General features: G+C 44.2%; 1 protein-coding gene across 1 annotated transcript in view; it reads right to left on the reverse strand.

Annotated features, from left to right (window-relative positions):
• LOC116065682 (stress response protein nst1-like) overlaps nt 1-10,000 on the reverse strand; it is a 254,118-nt gene that overhangs the window by 124,552 nt on the left and 119,566 nt on the right. The gene's annotated exons all lie outside the window — the stretch shown is intronic.

The raw sequence follows: 10,000 nt of genomic DNA on the forward strand, positions 1-10,000 counted from the left end.
GAACGTGAAGAGATAGAAATGATGAAGGTCGTAACTTTGGGTTCATTGACGGGGGTTGAGATCTGGAACTATCTAGGGAGGTCCCGGGACACGTCTGCATGGGTTCAGAAAAGAGACAAAAACATCGAAAAATGTGTAGAAAAAAACCTTGAAAAAAAAACAAAAAAAAACTAAGAAAAGAGACAAAAAAACTAAGAAAAAATTGTGGAAAAAACTAAGAGAAAAACTAAGAGAAAAAGGGGCAAACATCTCGGAACTAAGAAAAGAGACAAAAACCTCGTAAAAAAATTTAGACAAAATAAGAAAAAAACTCAAAAAAAAAAGAGACAAAAACCTTGAAAAAAATTTAGAAAAAAAAAACTTGAAAAAAAGAAACTAAAAAAAACTAAAAAAAAACATTTAAGACGAGAAATGTCAGAAAAAGCGCCAAAAACGTCGGAAAAAAAATAGTCAAAAAAAAAACCTATCTCTTCAACAAAAAGGTTGAAGAAAGCGGCAAACATTTCAGTAAAAGAAAAAACGCAAAAACTTTGTTAAAAAGCCCAGTTGTGATTACTGGGGGGTTGTAACCACCCCGTCCTCCCTGCCATTCTTACGCCTCTGGAAATGATGGAGATGGATCAATGAGAGGAGAAAAGTGGGAGGAAAACAATATCACAGAGATGAAGCAGGAAGCTAAACGTGATTAAAAGGATTATAAACAGCGAGGTTTGCACCCAGTTAAAAAACACAAAATAAGTTACAGCCAAAACATATTTAGACAACTTGACGGACAGTTGGGCATTTTAACTCAGTGGGCTCTAAAAAAAAAAAACCTCCCTGACCTTCTAACGACTTGCTGAAATCTTAAATATTGTGAAAAAGATTTCACCAATTCAGTATGAAATCTTTAAACAGTTGCATGAAACCCAAATCAGCAGACGGAGAGCCTTGATTCAAACATCAGTTATAGGATCACAGACGTAGACGAACATTAAGTTTTGGGCATTTTGGTTTTTTTGGAGCCAGAAGTGACCATATTTGGATGAGAGAATGAACATGGTGTGTGTAATACCCAACCCAGTCTTACGGCAGTTTGTGAAATGGTCACGTTATTTAATCTATTGATTTGTGTACACGGACACGTTTATGTCGTTATTTTCGTGGTGGTGAGCAACGAATTGTAATCTAATGTATTTCAATGGGAAGCATCTTTCGTGATTACAGCACGACTACGGTAGCGAGTAGTATGAAAAGCTGAAAATCCGCGTAGGGAGGTTGGTTGGTGGATGGGTCAAACACAGGACTTTCACCCCGGAGACCGGGCATTGTGTCCTGATTAATTTCCCCATTGGTTTTTCCTAAACCCAACCGTCCCGTTGTTGTTGTTGTTGTTGTTGTTGTTGTTGTTGCGCGTCCCCCAGAGACCGTGGGCCGCGTCCCCCAGAGACCGTGGGCCGCGTCCCCCAGAGACCGTGGGTCATGTCCCCCAGAGACCGTGGGTCATGTCCCAGCGTGTGACCTTTCCTTTCCCGGTTCTTCTTTTCCTAAACCCAACCGTCCCGTTGTTGTTGTTGTCGCGCGTCCCCCAGAGACCGTGGGCCGCGTCCCCCAGAGACCGTGGGCCGCGTCCCCCAGAGACCGTGGGTCGCGTCCCCCAGAGACCGTGGGCCGCGTCCCCCAGAGACCGTGGGCCGCGTCCCCCAGAGACCGTGGGTCGCGTCCCCCAGAGACCGTGGGCCGCGTCCCCCAGAGACTGTGGGTCATCTCCCCCAGAGACCGTGGGCCGCGTCCCCCAGAGACCGTGGGTCATGTCCCAGCGTGTGACCTTTCCTTTCCCCGTTCTTCTTTTCCTAAACCCATCCGTCCCATTGTTGTTGTTGTTGTCGCGCGTCCCCCCAGAGACCGTGGGCCGCGTCCCCCAGAGACCGTGGGTCATGTCCCCCAGAGACCGTGGGCCGCGTCCCCCAGAGACCGTGGGCCGCGTCCCCCAGAGACCGTGGGTCATGTCCCCCAGAGACCGTGGGTCATGTCCCAGCATGTGACCTTTCCTTTCCCCGTTCTTCTTTTCCTAAACCCAACCGTCCCGTTGTTGTTGTTGTTGTTGTCGCGCGTCCCCCAGAGACCGTGGGCCGCGTCCCCCAGAGACCGTGGGCCGCGTCCCCCAGAGACCGTGGGTCATGTCCCCCAGAGACCGTGGGTCGTATCCCGGCGTGTGACCTTTCCTTTCCCCGTTCTTCTTTTCCTAAACCCAACCTCCGTATAGATGCTTCCCATTATGTGCTGAGCACCACGAAAAAAACGAGATGAACTTGTCCGTGTACACGAATCAATAGATAAAAAAATAACGTGACCATTTCACGAACTGCCGTGAGACCGTGTTGCGACACCATCAGACACCATAATGGCATCGGTAACATCACCCGTTGGTTTGTTGGAACTTGGCAATTTGGCCTTTTACTTGTAGGCTACTTGAATAAAAGTTCATCAAAGTAATAGTACTTTTACTTAAAGGTCCCATATGGTGAAAATGGGTTTTGATGGGATTCTGTGCGTCATATAAGTTCGGGGGTGTGAAGTAAAAGCTGTGACAATGTGAAATCACTCACTGCCGCCATTTCTCCACCCCCCACAAAACTAGACGGCCTCCCAGCTGAACAGGCCAGTTAGAATTTGATGTATTTGCTACGTAGAAACCGAGTAACCAATGGGTGTCGTGTTCCAAAATTGACCTAGCCACGCCCCCTTTTTTACTGACAAGTAGAATATGTTTGTACTCTTTCCACCTCTGAGTACCCATCCATCCAGTACCAGTTTTCACTTTGAAGAATCATATTTCACAGCACCAGAAACCAAGCAGTTCTCCTGTTCGGAGTACTACCAGGATTAGGTAAACCCATTCTCACGTTTGGACAGTGGCTGTCAGCGTCTGAAGCGATGAAAAAAGCGCCCTTCAGCGTGTGTGTAGAACATACCGGGGAGAGCAGCAGCTACGCGGGGTTTAGAGAGTAGTATGTAAGGAGGTTGTTTTGGGGGGACTTTCACCCAGGAGACTGGGGATCGTGTCCCGCGTGTGTCTTTAACCGTCCCGTTATTCCCGCGAGTCACGGAAACGTAAGCCCACCCACGACCTTTTCTTTAACCTAACTGCGTCAAAAGTGACGCCAGTCTAGGGCTGGGCGATATGGAGAAAATCAAATATCACGATATTTTTGACCAAATACCTCGATATCGATACCGCAACGATATCGTGGTGTTGACTATTGGTGCTTTCACAAAATATTTACACAATGAGATTTTAGATAAATAATCATCAGTAATGTGGATATAATGACTAAGTGGGTAAAGGCAAATAATAGAACAGTTACAACAGTCTGTTAAGTTCAGAAAATGACATAACTTTACTGTAATGCAGCCTTTAAAACCAGGAAAAGACACTTATGCCATATTACAATATTATGATATCCAAAATCTAAGACGATATCAAGTCTCATATTACGATATCGATATAATAACGATATATTGGCCAGCTCTACGCCAATAGTCCCGACCAAGCGTGTTTAGTTAAAGCGCGTTACGTGACGCTAAAGGAGACTTTAACAACGCCAAAGGCACCTGACCAAGCGTCCGTATTTTACGCAATAGGAGTGAGAATGTGATGTTTTACTTCTTTTACAAACCATTTATACTCTACATTTATTTTACAAACTGTGCAGCTGCTTCATATTTTTGTTCTACTACCCAGACATCCATTAGCTTTCATTAATTTTTTTGTAGCGGATGAAAACCTATTAGCAGGCGTGAATTGTGTAATCCATCACAGTGAACATTCATTCATTTTTATAAGCATGTAACATTATGGAGGTGTAACGCAGTGCAGACTTTTCAAATTGTTCTGCATCTTAAAGAGACACTCCAGCGATTTTCACACATCAAGGAGGTCAATCATCTTCAATGTATACTTTTTGAAATTACAATGTTTTCACTCTGTTGTTATACAGGCCTGAATTACACACACATGCTCAGTACCTATACATGCACTAATGAAGAGATGTCAGAGCTGCCCATGGAAAGGCCCCCCGAGCAGTTGGGGGTTCGGTGCCTTGCTCAAGAGCACCTTAGCAGTGCCCAGTAGGTGAACTGGCACCTCTCCAGCTACCATTCCACCACCATACTTTGGTCCATATGGGGACTTGAACCAGCAACTCCCTACTGAGCTACTGCCACCCCACATGAAATTAGTTTTTGTCCTTGAACAGAACTCTTCCAGTACGCTCAAAACAAAAAGTGCCCTTTGAGGTTTTGGGGATGTACCTGCTGCCACAGCAGGTCAACTTAAACAGCTCCTGCCTTTGGAAATTACTCATCTAAATAAAATAAACCTGCAGTTTGGTGGGGGGAATTTAAAAAGCTGAACGCTGCAGACTGGGACTCGACAGGCGGGAGAAGTGACACCGAGTCAAATACAAAAGCAGCCCCCAAAGTGGACTGTCTATGCACAGTAAATTATTTGAATTTTACACACCCACCTAAAAGACAGGCTGTCAAAACCCATGCCGGAATGAATTTTTCATACGGAGAGAGGGGGAGCGAGGGAGCGAGAGAGAGAGCCGGGGAGAATAAAAGAGGGAAAAAATAGGAGGCGGGAAAGAGGGCGAGAGACACCGGGAGGAGGAGAGCGAGGGAGAGGCAGTGAAGCGATGCAGGGGAACATTAGCTGCACCGTGTAGCGCGCCATAAAACCATTGACATTGTCGGTCTTGCTTTGTGGACGAGTATTATTGTAAAACACAGTTTTGTGAGGCGAGCCGGCCGCTATTGTTCTTGTCAGAGGGGTGAAGCGGGGCATAACTTATTTCTGTTTTTAAAGCTACGTATACGAGAGGGAGGCCAAAGAGAGAGTCGGTTTTTCAAATTAAACCAGCGAGATGTAAGTCCAGAGATTGTATTAGTTTTAGATTTGATCTCTTGATGCATGACCAGGAAACAGAGCGCTGCTGTCGGGGGGGCGGAAGGCAGAAAACAGAACAATAAAAAAGGTAAAGGGAAGAAAGGCCGGTTTGTTCTCAGAGAGCTCGGAGTACTTTACTGATTATACAACGCAGGCTTAAAGCAGGAGAGTCGGACTCCAAACAGGAATCATTTCAACTGCATCGTGATTCTACAGTAAATCTGATTTCAGCATAAATTACTTTGGGAGCAAATAGATTTCAACATTTCAAATGATCAGAATATCCAGAATCTGGATCTGATATACTGTACATATCTGTCTATATGGTTCATTCAGAATATCCATATTTATTCTGTTTTTCTTATTATATATTCTGTTAAATCAGTCCTTCTTTTGTTGCGGGCAAAAATCCTTGATTATGCGGCACGTTTTCTTAAAAAATGCGATGGAATATTGTGGGATATTTATGCAATTTTATGTGATAAAATTGCGGGAACTTGCAAAAATTGCGGGAACTTGAAAAAACTGTGGTTTCATCGTGGCTTCATCGCGGGGTTTGCAGCTTTTCGATGATGTTCACGTCGCGTAATTACGTCACTTCATAACGTTCCCATGGCAACAGGGGAAAATGGCTGCTCTTGTGTGAAGTAAACGCAACATTTTTCAACTTTCTGCTAAGATATATGGGACTTTTTTGCAACGAAAATGCGGGGATTATGAAATCATGCAAGCCCCGCACATTTTGCGCGGAAATCGGCAATTTATGCGGCCAAAGTGCGGCGTATTTGAAAAAATGCGCCCCCCCGCATAAATATGCAGGCTTTGGCTGATTATGCATTGAATTATGCGATTGTATAATCACGTTTTTCTGGAGGTACTGGTTAAATACACTGCATGTATCTATATCTATATTATTCTTACTACTAGTATAATGTCACTGCACATATCTGTACATGTTGTTCATACATTGTTCATATTACATATTACATAGCCATGGTTATTCTGCTCTTTTAACACTGCAATAGATTTCTTGTCCTGCCTATGCACCTCCTGTCTATACTTTGTATATCACATTGCACTTTTCTGCTTTTTTGCACTTCTGTTTTTTTGGGGGGGTTTTGGTTGGGTTTCAGCTGTCAATGACATTAAAGCTGCTCTGCTAAATATCTTTATATAATCAATGGTAGCTGTGACACGATTTCAATTCCATTCTCAATCAAACATCGATCGGAAATGAGCTTTCAATTTGGATCATCGAAAACCAAATCTGGATCAATGTTTCTCCCAGTAGGCCTACTTTTATTTCTTTCCACCCCAACACTTACTACACATCAACACAGTGTAGCTGATGTCTACCAGACACTAGAAGACTCTGAACAGACTTTGAACAAACTAAAGTCTGACACCATCTCCCATCTGACGTTAAAGACTGTCATATGTAAAGACTGGAGATCTTGGAGGGTCACACATTGCAAGACTACAACTAGATTCGATAGATTCAAAATCAAAATGTCCTGGGAGACGACCCAGACACCCCGGTTATAATGAGTCCCTCCTAATGTTCAAACAAACATTATCGCTAGATAGTTGGAGATCTCAACCCCCGGCCCCCCCAATGCTGAAGCCAAAGTTATGCCCTTGTCTGTATGCATTATGTACTTTGGTTTTTAGGATTTCCTTTCATAATTTTCATAATTCCAGTATCAATATATTTATCTCACAAAACAGTTTTGTTGTATGATATTTACTTCTGTGTCTTGGTCTTCCACGCTTGCTGGCTATTTCATCGCACGCACACACACACACGCACACACACGCACACACACGCGCACACACACACACACACACACACACACACACAGCTGACCTCTCCACTCAGCTGTGTCTCCCATTAACTGAACAGAGACCTTTGGTGAAATGATCTCTATCTGCAGAGAGAGAGAGAGAGAGAGAGAGAGAGAGAGAGAGAGAGAGAGAGAGAGCCAGCCACCAATCACATTGCTTCTTTCTCTCTCTTCACTGCGGATCGCTCTGATGCTCTTTTCCTCCCTCTCATCCCTTTCTCACCTCTTCATCCCTCCATATTTTCCTCTCCTGCATATTTCCCTTTCTCTCTCCTCACACTTTTTGCCCCTTCTCTGTCCTTTTCCTTCTAGTTATGACGGGCCCTACTGCACGCTAGTTACTAGTTATGAAGCACACACAAACACACACACACACACACACACACACACACATTACCAACAATGTCTGGATGGATGATTTGATATTTGCAGTCAAACGAGTTACTACTGTACTGGAAAAGGAGAGGTCAGAGAGAGAGAACGCTGAAAACCAATAAGAAATCAGAACCACGGACAGCGCTCTCACGGTCAAAGTGCTGAAACGTGAAAACAAGCAGAGGAGCTGTCTATTCCACTGTGGTGCTGAAATCACAGAGTGAACTGGTGTTTGATATAAAGGCCAGAGATGAGAGTAAAATAGAGAGAGGAGACTTTTTATATCAAACTTGCTGATTTTGTATGTTGACATTTTACCTTTTGCATGTCCTTTGGGTCTTTCGTTCCCTCCTTTTTTCATCCCTCCCTCCCTCCATCCTTTCCTTGATGTTCTTCCTTTCGTCATTATCAGTCTCCCATCTATCACTTTCTCTCCATGTTCCTCTATTTTCCCTTATTCCCTCTCTCCCCACCCTTAAATTGTCTCCCCCTTCCCCCACTCTCTCACATCCCTAAATCATTCTTTCATCCTTCCTTTTTTTTCTCCACTGTCCATCCTGCTTTTTTCTTTTTACTAATCCCTCCTTCTCTTTCCTCCTTAAACACCTCTCCTCCCAACCTGTGTCTTAAATCCTTAATTGCTTATTTCTTTTGTCTTTTTCTCCACTTCTCCATCATCCCTCCAATCTCTCTCTCTTTCCCTTCCCATTAGTTCCAGATTGATGCCTTCAGGTGTCTCGCGGTAATTTTGGAAAGTGGACGAGTAACTGCACTGCATCACACACACACACACACACACACAATCAACTATACACACGTTAAATAAACACTGCAAAGCCCACATCAACAACACAACTACACACACACACGCAGAAATTCAATAACCTGAGTATAAACACAGTCACTCGCTCACGCCAGCGACACACAAAAAGACAGACTCATGGGTAAATGCACATAAGCAAGCAAGTAAACACACACACACACACACACGGTACAAATACACACTCCATCAGGCCAAAATGGCAGTGGTGGGAGGCAGTACAATGGGTATTGCCGGGCGCCGGCAGAGCTAAATTGCAGACAGCGAAGGGGAGATCTAGTCCATTTTTCAAGGCCGACTATATATTACAAATTGGCTACCAGGGCATTGTCTTAGAAATCACACAAACACACACACACACACACACACACACACACACACAGAGTGAAAAACTAATCCTGGCTTGTCCTCTTATAGCCCACAGAGCTACAGAAATCTGCCCTTTTCCCTCTTTTTCTACAATTTCCCCGGAATAAACCATATGATTGAAAATGTGTCAGTTTAGCACGCAGCACATACACAACACACACACACACACACACACACACACACACTCCTGGTCACCTGTTTAGTAGCTGTAACCCCTCCGTTTGTTATAAGAATGTTCAAACACTTCCAGGGCAGGGTCAAATCCACACCCAGTGGTGTGTACACACACACACACACACACACACACACACACACACACACACACACACACACACACACACACACACCACCATGGGGTCCAGGTTTAGCCGGTCAGTCTTGCTCCAGTGCAACAGTCAAGCTAGAGGAGATTTAACTCCCAAAATAAATCCCTTCAGGAACACAACACGTGTGTGTGTGTGTGTGTGTGTTCTTTAACTATCTTTGTGGGGACCAATTTGAGCTTTGGATGTTACAGTAAAAGTGAAGACGCTTTGGAAAGCGGAGACATTTTTGGAAGGTGCGAACATTTAGGAAAATAATGATGGTTTTGAAAAGTTTCTGTCTTGGGAAAAAACTCTCACGAGATCTGGCAACACGGATAATCAAACGTCAGCTAACGTTTGAGAACGCCCTAACAAAACTGATTTTCCTAATGCTAAGTATGTCTTATAGCTGTGCAAATATCTAAGGTTAGAAAATGAAAATTTAAAAAACTTAAATCCATCCACACGACGCTCACTACACTTTCAAATGTGGCCACGCCCATTTAGGAGACAGGAAGTGTGTACCGGTTCATACCATTGGCCCAGCGTCTAACAAGCTAGCTTTAGTGATAGAGAATGTTTGGTGTTATCCTGCAGCTGGCTTAAGTTCAGGACAGGATGTCCCAACGACCGCCTGCATCACAAAATGACATAACCAGGAACTGTAAAGAATTCTCCTTTAACCACAGTTATTTCTAAATGGATTTGTTTTCTCTTAAACGTCCAGCATCAACGGCCCCATCTCAAGTTAACCATCAGCCCGAGCGCGAGAGCAAAAAAAAGTAAAATAAAAAAAAAAAGGTGGCTCAGTTTAGGTTGCACACATTATCAACAAATAACAAGAATAAATCCAGTGCATGCAACACTTGCGCTGCAGAGCGGTGCACGCGGCCGTAATGGATTCTGTCATTTGAAAATGGATGAAGTTCCATTAGAGAGCGGAGCGGTCGCAGCGCTAAGTGTGATGAAGGGCGAAGCTTCGGCGTCTCTCTTTTGGTTTTAAACGATGACGCAGAAAAAGCTGCGTCCTGAAGACGGCAGCTCAGATCGTCTCACAGAGACAGACGGACGGACGCACGAACGGACGGACAGACGGACGGACGGACAGATGCAAAGCAGGAACAAAACTCTGCTCTACTTAAGAGTTTGATCTACAGGATGAAAACTAAGCAGCCGAGAAATCAGCCCAATAAAGATAAAAGGAACGAGACGGACAAGGAGCTCTTATTCTTTTAAAGAGGTCACTTCCTGTCACTGTCACTGTAAATCAACTGCGTCTTTCTCGTCGTCGAGATTTCATCTTTTTCTGTCCATTGACACGTTTCTCTCCATTGCTGTCATGCCTCTTTCCCTCCCT

The sequence above is a fragment of the Sander lucioperca genome, chromosome 18 (genome assembly GCF_008315115.2).
Source record: "Sander lucioperca isolate FBNREF2018 chromosome 18, SLUC_FBN_1.2, whole genome shotgun sequence".
Classification (NCBI taxonomy): Eukaryota; Metazoa; Chordata; class Actinopteri; order Perciformes; family Percidae; genus Sander; species Sander lucioperca.